Below are 22,139 nucleotides of genomic sequence, written 5' to 3'. Positions count from 1 at the left end.
TGCAGCAACACGAGGCCCCATTGTTCTCAGGGAAGATGCAAAGCATTTTGCTTTCAGTGCACCCACTTTGACCTGATTTTGAACACACGACATCCAAGCTTCTGTCTCAAATGAGTTCTGTGTGAAAAGCACCTACTGTGTGTCATCACACCTATGGTGTGCTATCACCAAGTGCTTTACTCTCAGTACTTACCAGCCATCCTTCAGTTACTTACTGCTCAGTACATTTTACAGAAAGAGCTGAACTTGAGATTTTTGGACACATCCTGGTGTGTGTAACATTTGTGAAGATGGCTGTATTCATGTCCTTCTCCACGTGAAATTGTCAGATTGCAGTCCTGGGGACAGTGGGCCTGGACTGCAGTCCCCTTGTAGATGGGATGTGGGCTGTCTGGTTTGGAGTTGGTCTGAGCCGAAGCTTCAGGATGTGTCAAGAGCTTCCCTGCCCTCACCTCCTCTCTCAAAGGATGAAGGTGTGGAGAGAATGAGTGGCAGGTAGGCTGAACCTAGGACAAGGGGGAGGAAGAAGCAAAAGGGACCCATCTTCTCAGGCAGCCATCTCAGCCACTCTGAAGTTCTGGCAATGCCCTCAACCCTATTTTACAAATTGGGAGACTGAGGTCACAGGGCAGAGGCTGGGTGTACTGTCCCTGTGTCTGGAGACCTTGACTGGCTCTCCAGCCTTACTTCAATGGCTACTCTCAGAACCACAGACCAGTAGGTGGGGCTTCTGCCTTTTTTTTTTTTTTTTTTTTTGAGTATGGAGTGCTGTTTCAGGGGTAGGCCCTGCTCAGATGCTCTGGGAGACACCTCTCTAGTAGTCCTTAGTACCCCAAAGGTGTAACTTTTATGCCGACTCAGTCTGGGCTCAGCAGCTCAGCAGCTCAGCAGTTCAGCAGGCCCCAAAGACCGGTGATCACACATAGGCAGAAGGTGGTCTCCAAGGCAGCACCTCTACGCTCTGCCCGACTGAAACACTTAGGAATGAAGGAGCTTTCCTCCTATTCCTTCAGGAGAGACAGAGCCCTGGCGCCCTCCAGCCAGCTGCGTGTGGTAAACGCTTGTGCAACTTGGCAAGGCAGCCCGAGCTGAGCCCCACCAAGAAAGCAAGCTCTGCTTACAGAAGCCAAGAGCTGGAGGCTGGGGAGTGACCCAAGCAGGCAGCTCCCACCCTGGGCTGCTCTTAGACCAGATGGTGGGGAAGGGTCTCCCAGCCATTCGGGGTCACAGTCCCCCAACTGCTGGATGGCATTTCAAAGCTGAGACCGGGGAGGGGAGGTGCCCTCACTGGGACTGCTTCATTAGCGGTTTGCATTGTGGAAATCTCTTCATGGAAGCCAGGATTGCAGCAACATGAGCCTTTCATCCAGGGTGGGCATGGGGACTCAGGCCAGGGGCCCCCTGATGGAGAATGAGCTGTATCTCCAAAGCCTCTTGTCCTTTCAGATGTGGGCCCTTGCATGCCCCATAGGAAATCTCCTCTCCCTAGACCACCAGCTCAGGGTCAGGAGGCTCCAAAGAAGATGATGCCTCCTCTCCATGGCCACTCCTTTTCCTCAGCTTCTCTCTAGTAAATCCAAAATGGCGGTCTTCGTGAGTACTGGAGAAGCTGGTGTTAGAGTAACCTTTGACCTGTCAGTCTCCGAAGCAGTGCTCTTTGTGGAAAGCACTCTGCGGTTTCCCTTCTCTCAGCCAGAGGGTAAAGCTTCGCAGTGACTTTCCAGTGGGGGGCCCTCTCCTTTTCAGATACTTTCTCCCCTTGGCCCTGGACCATCTCCCTCACCCAGGTTGCCCTGCCACTGCTGGCTATGCCTCCACTGGCTGTTTCTTTTCTCCCTAAGTGTCCTCTGTCCTACACTATGGTCACAGTTTGCCTCAAGGCAGCCTGGCTGACCTAAACTGTGATCTGCTGGCAACCTCACCCACAATGGGCCACCGCTGTAGACACAAATCCCCACTGTGGTTAGGAGCGATGGGGAATTGAGGGTGATTAGGATTAGATGAGGTCATGAGGATGGTGGAACCCCATGGTGGAAAGATTATGAAGAGAGGCCAAAGGGCTTCCATCTCTACCATGTGAGGATACACAGAGAAGACAGGCATTTCCAAGCCAGAGGCATCTCCGTTGGAACCTACACAGCCATCATTTTCATCTCAAGTGTCCCAACTTATTCCAGAACTAGAGAAATAACTATCTCTTGCCCAAGCCACCCACTCAGCTTGTAGTATTTTGTTATGGCAATCTCTGCTATTCAGCTTTCCATTACTATAACAAACACCTGAGAGAAATCAATTTCAAGAGAGAAAGAGTTGATTCAGGCTCATGTTTTTGGAGGGTTCAGTCCGACGTCCCCATTGCTTTGAGATGGAGAACAGATTATGGTGGGAGCACTCTGTAAAGCAGAGCCATTGACATCATGTTAGGGAGATTTGAGAGAGGAAGGGACAGGGGTCCCATCGTCGCTTCGGTGGCATGCCCTCAGTGACAGAAGACTGCTCAAGTCTCTACCACCTCCTGATACCACCAAGCAGGGCACTCACCTTTAACTCACCAGTCTTTGGAGAGAACATTCCAGATTCGAATGACCTCACAGACTGAAATGACCCGCATATCTGCCAATCCATTGTTCTCCCTGTCACTTTTTGGCTCCAGCTCTGTGGGATACAGCCATGTCACCCCCACACTGCTGTCCAACATCCAGATCCTGGTATATGCTTCTAAAGCAGAGCTCAGTGGCTTCCAGCCTCTGTGCTCAGACCCTACTGAGGTCCCATGGCTTGAGTGAGGACTTCTTCCTGGCTACCTCTCACCAGGAGTAAGAGGTCACTTCTAATATTCGGCAGCCAAGGAATGTTCTTGCTCACACTCTGACACTAGTTCTAAGGTGATGGGTGGTGCTGGAGTTTCTCCGAGCAACTGGCTGCATAGCAACAAGTAGAGTAGCTCCTTGAGGAGGTCTGAGGTCTTCAGTTCAACAGCAAGGAGGATCTGAGGACTATCACCAAGAAATGTCAGGCCCCCCAGGATGTAGGGATTCTGAAATCATTGAGAAATAGATAAGCATGGGAAGAACCAGAACTGAGTCAAAGTTCTGAAGAGCAACCCAAATCTCCATAAAACACTATAAGTGCTACACACACCATATATATGTGCGCATATACCACCCACATATGCATATATTCCATGCACATACATGTATACACATGTGCATACATATCACATATACACATATTAAAAACCTCTAGGAAAGGGTATTTCTAACCCAGTGTTAAATGTCCTTGCAAATCAGCAATCAAGTATGGAGATGGGCTGGTGAACTTTTTTTTTTTTAACTTTTAAGACTATCTGCCATACAGCCTTTCTGAAAAGGCTACTCAAGCATGTGCTCTACAAAAGGAGGGCAGCAACCAGGACTGTGCAGCTCATAGCCTGTAGGTCAAACAGAGCCCAGCAGCTGTTTTATCAATGAAGTTTTATTAGAACACAACTGTGCCCCTGGTCTGTATTTTGTAAATGGCTGCTTTCCCACTGCAGTGATTGTTTCCAGAGACCACAAGGCCAGTGACCTCCAAATACTTACTATCTGACCCTTTGCAAAACTACCATAAAAATCACCATAAACATCTTGGTTTAGCCTAAACAGGACTAGGCTCCAAAAAGATGAGAGAAGATTCTAGAACATCAATTGTGTCCCCCAAATTAACAAATATCCAACTGAAGCATGAGATGGTGGATCGCCAGGTGCTTATCTCTTAATAACTTTTTAAATGGTAGCGGATAGAACAGCCCATCCTAACAGGAGCCCCCAGGGAAAATTTGATAAGGTGCTCACAGAAAGCTAAAGAAATGAACACAAGGCACAGTTGAGTAATTGCCAGATCATCTCAGGAGAAGCAGCAAGCTTCCACAAGAAAGCCAGCTGCTTTATTACCACTAAATAGTTGTTTCAGCCATGATCCCAGAGAACTGAAAAATACATTCTATTAAAAATTAGACAGTCTGGGGGGCTGAAGAGGTGGCTCAGTGGCTAGGAGCATGGATGACCTTCCAGAAGGTCAGGTTTGATTCTGAGAACTCACGTGGTAGCTCACAACCGCGTGTATCTCTACTTTCAAGGGATCTGATACCCTCTTCTGGCCTCCATGTGCACCAGACACACATTTGGAGCACAGACATACGTGCAGGGAAAACACTCCTACACATAAAACAAAAATTGAAGGTTTTAAAAACCGGACAACAGTCAGACAGTGAAACAGAACCAAAGATTCCACACGTGTGGAAAAGTAACTCTCAGGCTGAGGAGACGTCTCCATGGGTAATAGCCGTGCTGCATAGACATGAGAATCTAGTTCAGATTCACAGCGTCAAGATATGGCTGCATATACCTGTGGCCCCAGTGTCACCAGCCTAACTCCAGGCCCAGTGAGAGACTCATGTCTCAAAGGATTAAAGCAGACAGCGTCAGATCAGGGCATTTAATGTCCTCTTCTGGCCTCTGCACACACACGAATGGGTGTACACACACACATTCCACACACACACACACACACACACATATGGACATAAATCACATATATGTATACATATACATATGCACATATACCACACACATATGTACATATATCATATATATGTGCACATGTACCACACATGTGCATATACACCACACATATACACACATACACATGCACACATATGTATATACAACATGTACATAGACACACACACACACACACACACACACACACACACACACACACCACACAGATACCATAGAAAGAACCAGCCATGCAAGGGGGCAAGAAAGGATTCCGAGAGGGGTGCCATATAGGTGAAGGAGATCAGTGAGCTCTGTGTGGGATGCTGGAGGGACAGAAAGGCCTGAGTGTGAGGTGTATGGAGAGCAAGGAGGGGGATCTATGGGATTTAGGAAGGAGAAGTGGGGAGATATAAGCAGCGTCGGCTGACAGATGGGATGGAGCCCAGGGGGGGATGACAGAGCTGGTGAGGCCCCTGGGAGGTTTGGCTTGGAGATGCTGTGAAAAACCCAGGGGCTGGAGTAGCCTTGATAGCAGGAAAAATCAGGAGGACCCCTTCAGGGAGACAGAGGATGAGGGTTCAGGTCCACAGTCCTATTTGCTGCCTCCTGACAGAAAGCAGAGGAACTTGCCAACGGCCCCTGACAAGGTGTCACTGTCACTTTCCCTGCAGTCCTGGTCTACTTTCAAAGCAACCGCCCATCTATCTCCTCTCCAGCATGCCGCTCTCTAAACACTGTGAGATCAGAATGTAATTAGAAACATAACTGTCGATGGGACAGCCTTCACTGTGGAGCACTGGCCTCCCGGATGGGCCCTAACCCCAGCCATGCTGAGAACCTGCAGTTCTGATCACTTCACCTCACTTGAGTCTCCAAACTGAGTCCCCAGCAACCTAGAAAGGCACCTCCCCGGTGCAGACAGAGGGAAGTGGCTTCAGGGGGTCATAGCTTCACGACCCCTGAATGGGAGACCTCTAATTCCTTCAATAGTGTCTCCTTATGCCAATCCTGCCAAATCCTGGAAGGGCTCAAAGTCTATCTGGCAAGATAAGAAACCCCTGCTTTTGTCCTGTATTTACATATGGGCTACCAATTGTATTTTATGCTACAGTGTAAATGAGTGTCAGAGTTTCTCTTATGTCTAAGAAGCCTTTCTTATCTATCCAGTCCACAGGAAGTTTTCCTTTCCTTAAACTCAGAATTTTTTTTTTGAAACAGTATTTATAATATTCTTACACAATTGATTACACTCCCTGTCCCTCCACAATTGTCAGTAAAGATAGAATGAAATAACCCCCTACTTCTCAATGAGACCTAAAAACCCATCAAATACACGGACTACAGCTTGTGCCTTAATGGTACTTCCCAGCTGAAATTGGAAGACTGAGATTCAAATCTAACCTTTGCCACACACTGGCTGTGTGACCTTTGGAAAGCGGCTCCTCCTCTCTGTGCCTGCTTCCTCAAAGGCATAGAAGTGTGCCAATCACTCTTCCTGGCTTCTGTCAGGCAGTGACCATTAGGGGCTTTGTAAATTATCAAAGGCTCACCAGATGCTAACTGACTCATTATGATTCATTAGCCAACATTCAGGTTGTTGGGCATTTAAAGCATTTATATAAAGAGCTTCCAACCACCTTGGGGCTGAGATTTCACCACAGGGCCTGCCCTGGCCTCCCACTCACTCGCACCACCCAAGCAGAGTGGTCCAAAAAGAGGGAAGAGTTGGGGAAACCAAGGTCCTCGGGGAGCCCTTTGGCCTTGGCCATGGGGCGGAGCTGGGAGTGGTACCCAGACATCCCGACTGCCCAGGCGGGGCCAGCAGGGAAAGGGCTGCTTGATGTGGCTTAGGCATTGTTCAGCCCTGGCTTCTGTTGTCTGGGGCTTTGTGTTCGGGTCCTTGTTCTTTTCTGTGATCCCCTTAGCAGGAGTGAGGAAGTCAGTGGCATTATTTAGAGACAATTTGGGGTCTCTGCAAGTCCCCCCTATCCAGGTCATGTTGACTTCTCCCTGAAAGATGCCTCCCAAAGAATGACCCCTTCCTGAGAGAGGCTGCCCGAAGCCCGAGGTGCTTCTGGGAATGTCAATAACTAGTGTGTATACTGTGAGGGTGGAGCCCGTTGCCAGCTTCTAGGCCCAAACTGCTTTCAGAAGCAATGTTAACTCATATTGTGTGGATATGAAGATTCCAGGCTTAAACAGAAAAACTTAAAAGACTGAGAAAATGCAAAGCTCCCAATGTGTGCTTGTTAAGATTTCTCAAAACGAGTGTAATGTTCTGCCTATCCACGGCAGGCTGCTGAGTCGGGGTGATCTACATTTCATGAATATCATCCCTGTGGATGAGGCTTCCTACCTTCCTGTTTTAGGTGGAGGTGGTTTTGCCAAGAAGATGCTGTGCCTCCTTTCGGAGCCTGCACCCAGCGGGCAGAGGAGAGATGAGACAGGGTTGGGTAGGTAGGGGTCAGCGAGGCAGTTGTGGGGGTACCTATTGGCTCTGGATTGAAATTCACCCCACTGTGGTGGGACCTCGGATGGTGACCCACGCCTTCCTGCAACTCACTCATCCTTCGCCACACTCTTACCATAGTGGCTAGGTGTTTGGGGTGAGTGAGTACTGAGCCCACCGCCAGACCTTTAGTCCTGTCCCCACAGGCACTGCTGTTGCCCTTCTCAGCTGAGAAACCAAGAAGTAAGACATTGCCTAACATCCTTTCACCCCAGCTAGCAATAAGCATGCTGGGTGCCAAGCCCAACACCCTGAGTTTGATGCTGGGAAACCACATGGTGAAAGGAAGGAATCCATCCCTGAAGGTACTCCACTACACGTAACACATGCATCCCACCCAGTCCCCAGCACATAAGTCAATCAGTGTGGCGAACACTAGGAGGAGGGTGTGGTAGTGTGTGTGTGTGTGTGTGTGCCCTAAAACAAAACCTTCAAAACAAGAAAATGAACTTCAAGTTTAAGTTTATTGTTGTCTTAAGCAACAATATCTACAAAAATTGGAGGCTGGAGCTGTTTTTCCCCAAGTCTGATTAAATTGGTTTTCTCTAATCATCTGTGTGCCATTCAGTATTTTTTACCTAACCAGTCACTGGTGATTGGTCCTCAGCTTCTAGCAAGCATCCCTGGACTATCTTGGTCATCCTAGAAATTTCTGTCAGGCAGAACTGAGCCTTCCAGGCTCTTTCCACACCTTTGCTTCTGCTTGAGCATTGCCCCCACAGCTCTGCAGCAGCCAGCCAATTACAGCTTCTCCACAGTCTCCGTGGAGGTGGCTACATTCCCTGCGCTTAGAAAGACTTCCAAAGGCTTCCCGGAACTACCATTGGGATGTAAAGTGAATACATTATATATAAAAAAATAATTTTAAATGAAAAAAAAAAAAAAGAAAGACTTCCTTAAAACCCCAGTCGCATTAGCTTTCAGGAGGCTGAGACAAAATACCAGACCTGAACTATTTAAAGGAGAAAAGGTTCTTTTTAGCTCACAGCTTCACAGGTGTAAGTCCCTCACTACAGGGAGGGTGTGAAGGAGTACATTGCTTACTTCCTGGTGGAGGGAAGGAGAGAGAGGCAGGGAGGAATGGGGAGACGGGGGGGGGAGAGAATATACCTGTTCTAGCTGGCTAGCTGGCTTCTTTCTCCCCCCGCCCCTTACTACATCCAGCCCCAACTGAGGCTTTGGGATTTGGGGGGTAGTGCTGGCCATATTCAGCAACCAGTTTCCCCCTTACTGGAAACACTGCCACAGGTCCACCCAGTGGATGCTTATCGGTCTCCCTGTTGCTTCTCAATCCAGTGAACTTGACTTCACAATCAAGATCAGTCCTGCCTGATCCTTCCTCAACTCTACATCTGGCAGGTGTAGATCTCTTCCCCCAAATAAGCAACTGAAGTTGCTTGTTTTTGTATTTGTTTTGTGTGTGTGTGTGTTTGTGTGTGCACATGTGTATGATCCTATGCGCATGCCACAGAGACTATGTGAAAGTTAGAGAAAAATTTGCTGGGTCTGGGAATCGAACCTGCTGAGTGGCATCTCTGGCCCCAGAACTGATGTTTTTGAAAGTACCCTTGGCCACACCTCCCTTGGGCAGAGCCCTGCTCTTTTTCTGCCTACCTCTCTCAGGCGAGATCTCACATGACAGGTGGGGAGGGCCACAGAGAATTCCCCTATTTGGAAGACAGGAAAGGAGGGTGAATTTGCTTCAGTTTCAAAGCTGTGTGTTGGAGGAGGACCCGAGGAGAAATAGTCGGGAACTGACAGATGATTGGGCCACATCCCTGCCCACCAAACACCAGCCCAGGGCCCGTTCCCGTCCCTGGGGCACCGAGAGAGCAGCCACGAGCTTTGCAGTGGGGAGCCTGGCTTTCCTCTCCAGGAAATGAAATGACCTCCTTTCTCTTCCCACCCTGGTCTTTTCCTGAGCCCTGCTCTAAGCCCCCTACCATAGGAAACAGGATTTACAAGCCAGCTGCTGTAATCCCTTCAAAATGAGCTTTGGGGCCATAGGGACTCTCGGGGCGTTTCATTTATTCAAAACAATATTCCTGGCTCAAAAGCTAAGATTTCACCATTCTCAGGGGGAGTCTTGGGAGACAGAGGGTGGCCCAGGGACCTGGGTTTCCCTTGGGCGTGAAAGGACACACCCCTCATTTTTTCCATGCTTCCTGGACTGCCTGCCTGTCCTGAGAGCAGCCCTCTTTCCTGTTGGACCCCCATCCCGAATTAATATCCCTTTCTCCAAACTGCTTTACTACTTGCCTAGCATGCCCAAGGCCCTGGGTTCCGCCCCCAGCGATCCTTTCTCCCTAAAATGAAAAAAAGTTGGAATAGAAAGACATCCCTGCCCCAGGAATTCACTTACCAAAATGCACTCCAAGGGGTTAAATATAATGTTCTTTCTCAAGAATTGCCCTGAGGGAGGCATGAAAGGTGTGAGACCCCAAAGTTCTGGAGTCTCCACTAACTGAGAGATGAGGAGGGACAGGTGCAAAAAGGTGCCCGGGAACCCAGGAAGGGGTAGGCCACTTAAGATGAGGACCATGAAGCAGTTTCCCAGGAAGTTAAACGCTGGGTCAGGCCTGAGCTCACCAGGCTGTCTCACTGTCCAGCTACTTTAAGGGACTCACGGGGTAGGCCCATCACCAGCTCAACTCAGTTTACCTGGGACTTCTCTAGGTTTTTGTGCTCCCTGGGAAACCCCTCAGTCCCAGGTAACCAGAGAGGATTGGTCTCCTTAAGCCACGCCCACTGCACCAAGGCTCTGCCTTCCTTAGTGCCCTCATCTAGATTGGCAGGTTTGAGGAAGGGAGATCTGTGGCTTTTGTGTTTGTTGGTTGATGTATGTGTGTTCATATGTTTATGTATGTGTGGGTACATATGTGTGCATGTACGTGTGGAGTCCAGAGGTCAACTTCAGGACTCTTTGCTTCTTGTTTCTTGAGACAAGGTCTCCTGCTGACCTAGAACTCATCAGTTTGGCAAGACTGACTGGCCTGTTGGCCCCAGGGATCCATCCATCTCATCTCCCCCGCTGGGATTACCAGCACACACTTCCATGCCAGGCTTTTTCACTCTGGTTCTAAGAATCAAGCTCTGACGTTCATGCTTGCACAGCATTTTCCCAGCTGAGCTATCTCCCCAAAGTAGTCATCGCTATGATATCACATGAGGGGACCCAGCCATGTTCTAGTAAAACCATATGTAGGAAGATGGCTGATCCCTGGGAAAGACCGCACCATTAGGAGGTGGTCATCCTAATCACCTCCACCTTAACCACTGACAATAACACAGGGATGATTTGAGACTGCCAGCACACACACAGCTGGATTTCTCCCCACCACTTACACAACATGCATATCCCTAGGGACCCTGGGGCAAACATGCTGGACCCATCATCAGAAAAGTCAAGCTGTCTTCAAGCCACTCAGGGCCTTCCATGCTCCTAAGGACACCATATTCTCTGTCTCCCATTGCACCCCAAACCCAGATGGTCCAGAGGGGCTGGATTCTGGTACAGTTTCTCAAAGATTAAAACCCCAGCAACCTCCCCACAAAAGCCTCGTTCAATGTCTTTAGGCAAATCTGTACTTCCTCCTAGGTCCAGCCTGAGTCTGTGGCTTTTCCACATACACCCTGTGCCACAGTAGCTGGAGATCAAAAGATGGCATTGTCACTTGATGGGTGAGGCCTTCACCATCATATCATCATCCCCTCAAAGGTCTCACTAACAAGCACCAAGTGTCGGATGGTCAGGTCTGGGGAGGGTCCATCTGTCTGTTCTGTTATGTGGAGCTCACATACCCCTCAGCCCTAAGGGACAGAAAAAGCATGGAAGTTGGTCTGGGGTCATAAGGGACAACTTCTCATCCTACATTGCTGCCCTGTTGGCTCCCTTCTGTGGTTCATCAAGCCCACTAAGCACTGGAGCTAACAGAAACATCAGTCAGATTGCTACCCACCCCATCTCTCCTTGCTAAAAAGGTCCACATTGTGTAGGTAGAGGCTAGGAGCCGAGGCCGACGGGACCGCTGTGCATTGAGAGTCTGATGCCTCCTTGACGGAGGAAAGGGATTGTCTGTAACTCTAGCTGCCTCCAGTGTGTGTGATAACGTGTACCTGAGTGTGTGGTACTGGCAGTGTGGGTGCTATGTGTGGATGTCAGCTGTGGGTATGTCTGCGGACTGTGTCCTATGTCTATGTAACAATAGGGGGCACGGATGGGACACATTGCGAGCTTCTCTGGAGTGGTGTGTTTATTAATTTTCTTACTGCTGTGACAAAATATATGGGGGGAAGAAAGCAACTTACAGGTTCATTTTGCCTCATAGTTCAAGAGTGATAGGGAATTCGCCGTGGCTGGAGCAGGAGGCAGCTGGTCACATGACATCCACAGTCAGGAGGTACGGAGCAATGAATGTTGGTGCTCAGCTCTCTTTCTCTTTGCCTTCCATCTGGGACGAAGCCCCTGGGAAGATGCTGACCACATTCAGATCCTTCCCCCTTTCTGGAAACTCTCTCACAGACACAGTCATGGGTGTGTTTCCAGCCATGGGGACTCCAATGCAGTTCAGTTGGCAATCAAGGGCAGTGGCCACAGGTAGGATGCTTTCCACCTTCACACACGTGTCCCTGTGAGCCACATGTGGGAGAACACACCTCTTGTCTGTCGACATAGAGATGTACATAGGTCCCTGCGTGTGTCTGGCCTGGTTGGAAGAGTGCAGCTGTGCCCACTTTAGAGGAACAAACAGAAGCTTTCACTTTGAAGTCTTACAAACGTGACCTGTGGGCATCCTGTCCAAGCCTCAAGCCTTCTTCACTTATCCACAGAGACTATTGGACGGGCAGCCATGGAAAGAGGAGAGACAGCAGGACCACACCAGCCTGCTGAGGGGAAAAGAGGCCACCAGAACTGAGAACCTCCATTTGGCCAATGAACAGGCAACATGGACCTGAAGCTGTTCCCAGGCACTGTTTCCTCCCACAGGCAATCTGTGAGCACATGATGGCCCTTACAGCTCCACTTCCCATTCTTCCTGTATCTGAGCTGTTGCAATATAACTGAAGCTTAACATGTTTCCCCTCCTCTCCAGTCTAGGTTGAGTGAGACTCAGGATCAGCCAGCAGACATGGTGGAAATGTCATGCCAGAACGTGTGTGTGTGTGTGTGTGTGTGTGTGTGTGTGTGTGTGTGTGTGTGTGTGTGTTTGGCCTGCATAGATCCCAGACATCTGTGACAACAGCCCAGCTGAAGCCACTTTACCAGCTTGTGGTGGGCTGGCCAGGAAATACCATGACAGGATGCATGCCCTGCCCACGGGGCTTCCTCCTTGCCCTGCCACTTCCACAGATGTCAGGATGAGGCAAAACCACCCATGAGTGACAGTAGATGCTTGTTATCTGCTCCTGACTGGAGCTGCAGGTTGTTTCCAGGGTTATGTCTATGCCATGGCACCATCCTCCCATGTCACAGGTGAAGACGCTGAGAAGGGACACCTCCTAAAGTCTCTCAGCTTAGATGCCCACAGAGCAGGAATCAGGCTTGTGCAGTCTGGTTCCGGGCCACAGGGGGACCTTGATCTACTTGATTGTCACAATAAATAGCCCAGATGATGGAAATTCATTTTCTTGCTGTTCTGGAAGACAGAAGGCCAAAGTCGAGGTGGCAGTGGGAATGGTGCTCAGCAATGCCCTTCTTCCTGGCCTTAGATGATAGCCTTTTCACTGTTCTTCCCTGTGGCCTTTCCTGAGGGTTAGGGAAGAGAGGGGTGATGGGAGAAGTAGAGAGAGGAGAGAAAGATACCTCTCTCATAGAGTCACTCTCTATGTAGCTGAGGATGACCTTGAACTTCCGATCCTCCCATCAATTCTTCCTGAGTGCTAGGATTGCAGGTATGTGCCGCCATGCCTGGTTGCTGTAGCTGGAAATGAACCCAGGGCTTTATGCACGCTAGGCAAGCACTCTGTCATCTGAGCTACATCCCCAACCTATTTTCTTTTCTCATAAGGACTCCCATTCTATTGGCTTAAAACCCCACCACAGTCTCATGTCTTCAACAACCTGAATGGAAGGAGGCAAGGCCACAATTGGTACATAACCAGCCATGAACCTTCTTGACCAAGGCACCCTTTAAACCATGGCCCACAGGGACACCACAGACACAGTTCCCTCTCTCTTTCAACTGAAGCCTAAGGTTCAGAACTGAGCTGGAGCCTGGACCACAGGGCATCCCCCACAGCCCCACTCCCCTTCCCAGAAAAGCCTTGAAGACTCACTGCATTCTTGGATCTCCAAGCCTGGGGAGGAACAGAGGAGGCAAATGTGACCACAGAGGGTTCTTCCCCTCAGGCATGTTCTAGTTTCCCAGAAAAGCTAAGCCCCCATCGCCCACGGCAGAATCTCACTTTGTCACCAGGCCTGTCTCCCACTCTGCAGTGACTCCCCAAGCCTACCTCCGATGCAGAGGTTACTCACAGGAACCCCATCTCTGCATTTGCCCCTGTGGGATCCACATGGAGCCAGTGCCCCTCTGAACAGCATACACATTCTGAAAGTCCAGAAGGATACAACCTGGGACTCTCATGTCCAAGCTGCCTCTGAGAATCTCAGGAACAAGGTTTCACGTGGTTCTCAGAAGCTCTGTAAGATAAACTTCACCTGTTCCCTGACTAGCTCTGTCTTGGGCCTGGATTGTTCTTTGGTTGAACACAGGCAGGCTGCCCCTGATCGGCTTGAGATGCCTCAGACTCCCTCTCTATGCCCAGAGCCTCTTCACAGAGCTGTGAACCAGACTGTACCTGGCCAATGCCCTATTGAGCCACCAGGCCTTGGTAGACACAAGACATGCAGTTTTTCGGCTGGGAGGAAAACAAGAATTCCAGGGTATCCTCTGGGGCTCCTTTGACCATCACTCAATAAATAAGGACCTTTTCACTGCCAGAAAGCTCCTCCGAACTTGCAAGCTACAGAAACCTGCTGATCCCATCCATGCTTACCCTCATGGGCCTGCTGTGGCAGACGCTGTTTGTGGGGACACTTTGTGGTGGCCAGCTTTTCTCCATCCTGCCAAGGATGGCTGCTAGATTCCTCATAACTTAGTTTCTCAGCCCGTGGCCCTTTCCTGAACATCATAAATTTAAAAATGTTCTTTTATTGAGAGAGAGGAGGGGTGGGAGAGGAATAAGGAGGGGGGAGGGTAACTATAAACAAAGAATAAAAGTTGTTTAATGGACAGCATAATGAGGCCTCGAGGAACGAGCCTGGCATTGATTTCCCTGACATTTCACCTATTAAATTAAGAGCTTCATAAGGAAGAGCTCGGATTTTTCTCCTTCTTCTTTTCAATCAATTAAGATTCTTTACTGAAGAACAAAGCTGCTATTGTCTAAGCTCAGAGGAGCCAATTGCTCTTGAGGGGGTGGGGAGCCTGGGGGTACAAGGTATCTCTTGATTTGGGAGACCTGGTGGTAAAGTCCAGGCCAAGACTCAACCCCGTGAGCCTCTTCTGAAGGGGTGTGTCGTGCCACTTGGTTCTGATCCCCCAAATCAAGGCTAGAGCCAGGGCAAGTGGAGGAATCTCTCAGGCAGCCATTGTCATGAGAATTCAGGCAGGTCTGCTGTTGAGAGAGCCTCTGGTCACAGACCGTGACAGCTAATGTCATCCAGTGGTCGATGGGGTCCCATTTAACAAATGAGAAAACCAAGGTGCCCAGAGGTTAATGCTTTTGCCCCAGATCATGTCTTATGTCTCTGTGGCAAAGTCAGAACCCTCCCCCGGTCCTCCGGTTCCCGAGGCCCAGGGGCTATGCTAGCTCTGTCGGCACTGTCCCCAGTCTCAGGGCAGCGTGTATTGCCAGTCTGCTCTGGTAATGATGGGCTGCAGGGGGCTGCCACAGTGTGTCACTGTCCTACCAACTGCCCCATCCGTATAAATCTTGTTCCCAGCTCATCCCCAAATGGGTATGAACCGTCACTGGCTTCCTAATGTTGAAAAATATATCCTGTCAGAGATGAAATAGAGAACAGAAATCACGGGTTCACCATGGGGGAATTACCCACCTGTGGCAGCTCACGAGCCTATTAGCATGGCTTAGCAACTCATGCCAGTGGGCAGGCTCAGGACCTCCGTCAGACCTCTACCTTCTATGCTTAATAAATACACCAGGCGGGGCTCTCTCTCCCTGGTGAGGCCCTCACTTTGAGTCATAATATCCAACAAAATAAAAGCTGCTAGGTACTGAGCGGTCTGCTGTGGACCAGCCAGGACCAATCACCGCTCTTGCTTGATGTCATTTGCAAAGATGCTGTTGCAGTCTGTTTTCACCTTATACATGAGGAAAATGGAGTCATGAGGGCCTGAAGTTACACAGGAAGCTAGTATCTTTTCTATGCCTCTGTACCTCCAGAAGCCATGCTGTTTCCACTGCCTAGTCTGTATAGGGCCAGCAAAAACCTAAATGCACCCTGTCATGATACCATTTGGGACTGGGCTGAGTATTCCCTCTTTAGATTCATCGGGAGAAAGTAGACCCCATTGCAGGCACTGTCTGTGGTAACAGCATCTTCATTTTCCTTCCAGGAGCTGTCCAGCCTGCACTGCAATCTGAGCAGAAAAAGTGGACAGTTATTTGTCCAATACATCTTGGCCACTTCAGACAGAAGCCATGACCGTGAGTACTTGCGCCAGCCACAGACCCTCGGACACAACTGCAGTCGGTTTGAGAAAGTTCTGAATGGCAAGTGGCCTTGGACCAAATTAGGTGGCATGAGGCTAGTTGTTCCCTGAGGTGGATAGCTGTGATTTATCTTCAGGATCCCATAGCTCCTGGGGAACAACCTCAATGCCCCGATGATGGAAGAGAGCACATCATCTGTGTCCATTCTTTACAGTCCAAAATGGATGAACCGACCAAGAACTGGGGATGGAATCCAGACCCCCCCCCCAAAAAAAACTCAGTTTGAACTACACTGACAGAAGAGGAGTGTCTCCTACTCAGGACCCCAAGATACCACCACATACATATCCTCTATTTGCAGTGGGTTCCTTGCTGCCGTGAAGAGAAACAGCACTCTATGGAGGAAAGCAGACTGAAGAGGTGAGAGGAGACAAAGAAACCAGCTATGAATGAGCCAGTCAAATTTCCGTTCTGCTTTGTCCAGTTTGTGTTGGGTTGCTGCCCCTTGACAGGAGGAGTTGCAGAGACAAAACCCAGCCTCTCAGCCAAACAAGGGTTGGATTCTGGAACCACCCAGGTTCTGCTCTTGGCGCTGTCACCCTACCCTGCAGGGCCATCTCCAGCAACTCACCACTGTCTCCAGGCTCTGAGGCGCTCAGCGCTCACTGAGTAGCTCACTCCTTCCAGCGTTGTTTCCTCTATGCATACACCTGGCCATGGTATGCTGAACAATGCAGATAGGCAGTGAAGGGAGAGCTTCTGGTCCCAGAGACTCGGAAGTCCACGCCAGGGCAAGAAATAGCCACTGATCTGACCACTTTGGGGAAAAATATTTTTTTTTCTTTTAAACAATTATAAAATCGTAAAATAGCAACATAGTGGTGTTTGTTTATTTCTCCAGCTGTGAACTTTGCCAAAGGATGGGCTTTCCATCCACTAAGCTCACCTGCTTCCTCTCTCAGAATGGAGACAGCCCAAAAGGCAAATAAATGTTGGGGTGGCCTGGGGAACGGGACTACAATGAAGCACTCAACAGATCTGAGAAGAAAGGATGTGGTCCTCATCTCCTCCCCTCCTATGCTCTGCCACATCAGGTACCCGGGTCTAGGCATTCTGATTTCCTGTTTCCTATAGCACAGTTCCTGCCTCGGTATGCCTAGGTGTTGCCTATGGGAAGCCCTCTTCCCCTCATTCCCTGACAGCCTGTTTCACCGGGCTTCCCCTTCCTGCTTCCTCTTCCTGGTGCTCAGAATGTGACCTTAGCACATCTCCAAGGCATAGTTAGATCTCCTGGTCTAAACCAGCTGCGGTAGTGTTCCCCTGTCTGGGCTGGGTGCAAACATGGACTCAGTTTCTGCACCAAGTTAGAAGAAATACTTGCTGGGGCTCCTGGGAAGGCTGTCTACAGGGTGACAGACAGGAAAGACATGTCTCTCTTCTGTCACCACCATGACAGTCCAAGGTGCCTGACAGGGTTACCTCTAGTTGACAACATGAGAGGAAGCCACTGACAGTCAGGATGCACAACTTTCTTACTTTGTCCTCCAAACTTTGTCCTGCCTCAGGGCCTTTGCACATGCACGTGTAGTTTCCCTTGCAAAAGCCTGAGCCCACCTGACCTGAGCATCTACCTAACCAAAGTCTCTATTCAAATGTCTGCTCTTTAGAAGGATTTCTTTGACTACTCCCCTTCTCCACACTCTAGCTCCATCCTGTTTTTGTTATTGTTGTTGTTTTGTTTTGTGGTTTTGGTGAGGGATCATGGATCTTAGTTGCATTGTCATGAAGCTGAGCACTTCCTGATGATGGGGCTTCATTCTGAGAAATGTGGTGATTAGGTGATTTTGGACAAACGTCGTAGAGAGAATCTACTGAAACCTAACTCGTACCAAGGTATGGCCCAACCACACACAGGAGATGTGGAAGGTACTGTCATCTTTGCAGCCTTCCATTGGCCAGGCCACTGTTACACTGCACACAGCTAGGGTACATCCCACTAAATTGTGTGTGTACCATAAGCCATAAGATTTATATATATATATATATATATATATATATATATATATATATATGTTACTACATAGTGTATATGATTTACTGTATAATGTGTATACTGTATGTTACATATGCACAACCCATGTGCATGTAAGTATATATCATATACATCAGCATGTATGTGTTTATCAGTCTTTCATACACACCTGTTGGTTCCTTGGAGGCAGAGACTTCACTTTTAACTGTATCAGGAGCCATCAGCTTGCACGAGCATGCCTGACTCGTAGCAGGTACGCAGTGATGCAGGAAAGGCTGTACAGACAAGAAGGAATTCTCTTTTCTTCGTGATGCCCTGGGACTTCTCAGCTGGAGCTCGCTCGTGTTGCTAGTAGAGATGTGTATTCCTTCTTAAGCAGGTTTGAAGCTGGCAGTGTGGGGGTTCTGGCCCCTGGTAGCTCCAATCTGCTGCCTCATGCCCTCACTCTCAGATGAACTGTGCTGTTGAGCTCCAATGTTCCAAGCCTGGTGACAGTACCACTCTGTTTCCGAGAACTATGGCAGAGAAATGGGAAATGTGGGCTGTGTCTGCAACCCTGGGGCTTTTTCTGCCCCCCTCTAGCTGACAGTTCTTTCCATTTTCTGGGAGAGAATCCACAGCAAACCCACCTGTCTTGTACACTCACAGGCATTCAGTAAGATAACAAACAGCAGGGTTGCAGAGTTGAGTGGACTGAGGTCAAAACCCCAGCATGAACTGACAAACTAATTCTGTTTCCTAAGAACAAGCAGAGCACAGTACTGGCCTTGACTGATTAAATGAGGTATGTACCATTGCTTAGCACTGGGAGAGTTAGGTATCAATATATAGACAGACATAGCCATAAGCCTTCCCTTTTGTGCTGTTGAGATCCCAAGACCAAGAAGCCACTGTGGGCGGGGGGCTGAAGAGGTATACTGGGGTCCCCATCTGTAGGGCAGGTGAAAACATTTGGTTCCCCAGGTGGGGCCATCCTCCTTTTCTCTGGAAGTCCCTGTAGCTAGCATTTTACCTAGGTGAGGAGTACATGAATTCCCTTGGTGCTGACCTTCCAAACTTTCAGTTTCAGGGCTGAACCTTTTGCCACCCACAGGAAGTAAGGTAGGCTTTGGATTCATCCCTCTACCCGGCTGGATTTCAAATGAAGGCATTAGGCCTGCTAATCGCCTGTAATCACCTTGTTTGAATTAGCATAGCAAGAGCTTCCGACTGAAACGGTCTGTGATTCCTAATAACCCTTGGTGGTTTTAATTATGGCCCCTGGAATGCACGGCCCCTGGCCCGGCTTTATTAGGGAAAGGTCCTGGAAACCGCAGGATGGGCTTGATTCCTGACTTCCCCTCACAGACCCAGAGTGAGGAGAGGGCATCTGGCCACTCCATGTAACTCCTAACTCTCCCTTGGCTCTGTTTTTAAACTCGGCACAGAACAGAGGGACTGACCCTGCCCCAGCCACCCATCCCTACTTTGGTCCATCTGCTTCCACGGATCAGTGAACTGTCCCTTCCCCCTTGGCTTCAGAGCCGGTGGTTTTTCGGGTTGAGACTGGATCCCCTCACTGTGTGCCAAAGCAGATGGCTCTCTTATCAGCATCTCCCAACTTAACAGCAGGAGGAACCTCAGGGAAAGCCGGGAGCTGGCTCAAGGGTGCTGTGCAAAGCGGCACTTCTCCACCTTGAAGGTGCACACCATGTCCTGGGGCAGACTTGGATTCTGTGGCTCTTGGATTCTGTGGAATGTGGGCCAGTCACCCCCCATTTTTAATCAGCATTCAGACTGTGCCTGGAGTAGCAAGCTGCTGCAGTACTGGAAGAGGCGAGAGCGCCTGCATGCTCCTCTGTGCTGCCGGACACTGCTAGATCCAGCACAACCCTCACTCCTACATCACCTCTGGCCAACAGCACACACCACTCCGAGACAGAGCCACAGCTGGAGCTTCAAGACCCTCACCTGGAGAGAAACTGGGAGAACTGTAGCTCCACCAGGAACAGAGGAAGGTTGGAGTTTGGGGTTCCCTGCCAGGCTCCAAGCTTGGGGGTACATGAACAGGGGCAGAGATAGACAGGGTTAACAAGGACTGCTGTTCCTGTCCTGGGAGAGAAAGGCCCAGCATCTGACTTGTTCTTGCCCCCTGACCTCGTGTCCTATCCTCCATGCACAGCGTCTTAACTGCTTGGCAGAGTCGGCCGTCTTGAGGAAGGGGTGAGGGCGGGCTCATCTGCCTAGCCGTGCTCTCACATGAGGCTGAAGTAAACATGTGCTGGCTGAAGACACATGGGAGCTTGGGAACCACCCCTGAGTCTGGTGACCTTCACACCCCTCCCCTTTGAGGGGTGCCGTGACGGCCCTTTCTCTGAGAAGCCTAATCTGATGCTGTTATAGACCTGGATATCTAGAGGTAATCGAGACTAAGAGTCTCTGTGTTCCAGGATAGGTGCTAACCTATGTGTGTAAAGCTTGAATGAATCCTGTCGAGGTGAAACCCTACCTCTTGTCAGGAAAGGCTGGCATGTGAACTTCTGGATTCATAGTGGAGTTGTTTCTAATTACTAGAAATCCACTTATTAAGCACCCACCCAGCATGATGAAGGCCTTGTGGAAGATGCTGGGTGCTGGGTGCCAAGTGATAGGTGCTAGTGAAAATAGGGATGGCTCATTTTTGTGACCTACAGCTCACTGTTTAGGCCCATGGGTTCATGAGCATCCCAAGGTTTTGGACCAAATAAAGTCAGGGAGTTGGAGGACCCAGGCCTCCATGTACGATGGAACTTGGAAGCCACCCTGCCCCAAGCTGCTGGCACTTGTGTAAAGACAATGGCTAGAAAGAGTTGTTCCTCTATGCAGGTGCCAGTTCCCTTGTCTCTAGCCTGGAGGAGTATGTGGACAGGGACAGAGCTGTACTGTTCCTGACACAGGGCTGACCCTCTGACCTCAGGGCCAAGGAGAACTCTGTCCACCCAGAGCTAGCTGCAGCTGTCCAGCTGTGGCCCACCCCACTGCAAGGTCCCAATTAGCTCATTTCCCCAGCCCTGTGGGCCATGCAGCCCCCTTCACCTCTGCCCTGCCCCATCCTACTCCAGTGAGCAGTTCAAGGTTCACTGTAGTGTCAGAGTGGGGACAGGGACAAGCCCAACCCCCTATACCATTAAATGAAACCATCCCTTCATGGTAGCGCTGATGGCTGATCGGTGATCGGGAGACGTCCTTGTGTACCCAGCCTGGTTCTCTGCCTTGTCAGGGCAGGATAGAGACTCGGTACCCCAGCTTCAAACTCTTGTCTTTGGGATTTCACAGTGGCTGTGTGACCTGGAGCTAGTGAGTCTCTGTTCCTTCTGCTTTGGAAATCCTGACACTTGGCAGTTGTGAGGCTTTGACAAGGTGTGCCTGTGAGACTGGAGGTACAGGACCTGTGCAGGACAGTCTTTCAGCTCCAGACCCTCTACTCTGCTCACCCATTCCTCAGAGGAGAGACCTCACAAGGGCAGATGCAGGAACTACTCTGCTTTGTACATGCGGAGTTTGGCCAGAGTCAGGATGAAGGGCAAGGGGCCTCTGCCTTTTACCCTGCTCGGGATCATATATACTCCATCAATTGTCCTGGGCACAGGAAACAAAGAGGCCTCTTATCTCATTGAGAACAGGCACCCAAGGAAGATGCAATAAACTATGTTCTAGGTACCGAAGTGGCCCCTAGGAGGGCTGTAAGAGAAGAATGGATGAGACCTCTGGCTGTCAGGGAACTTCTAGTGGGGAAAGGTGACAGCAAACACAACACACACTGAGCTGACACTGGGCTAGACACTGAGGAGAGAGACGCCAAGCCCATTAGAGACAACTGGCCCAGCTGGAGGGGAGCAGCAAAGACTTCTGGGATAGCTAATGTTTGAGCTTCCCACCTTCATCCCCACCTACCACCCCCGGGGCTCAGCCTAATGCTTGGCCTAGCTAGGCCCAGCATGCACAGTCCAAAAAACCACAAGAAAGGATTGTGATGATCTCAGAGTTTTAGGTAAGAAAATGGAGATGCAAATGTATGGTCATTTCTTCAGGTTCCCTGGTACAGTTATAGGTGAGATGCGAACCAGGAAAGCGTATGTTCTCTTTCACAGACAGACCTCGCCTTGTGTTTTCTACAGTATACTGCCTCCTATTTTGCCCAAACCTAACTGAGGTGAGGGTGAGAGAGAAAGGTGGCCCCTCGGTCTCTCTCCCCGGGTAACAGAATGAACTGATCTGCAGATCCATCGGTTTCTTAAGCAAAGCAGTGCTGAGGAGGGCATTCAGCATTCAGCAAGGCCAACCACATGCCATGCCAGGTGCGTGGCAGTCCTGATGAGTACAGCCAGAAGGATCCTAGGAAGAAAAGTTATCTATAAAGGAG

The sequence above is a fragment of the Meriones unguiculatus genome, chromosome 18 (genome assembly GCF_030254825.1).
Source record: "Meriones unguiculatus strain TT.TT164.6M chromosome 18, Bangor_MerUng_6.1, whole genome shotgun sequence".
In the NCBI taxonomy this organism is placed as follows: Eukaryota; Metazoa; Chordata; class Mammalia; order Rodentia; family Muridae; genus Meriones; species Meriones unguiculatus.
The sequence above is the reverse complement of the archived record's forward strand: the minus strand, read 5'-3'. Positions refer to the sequence as shown.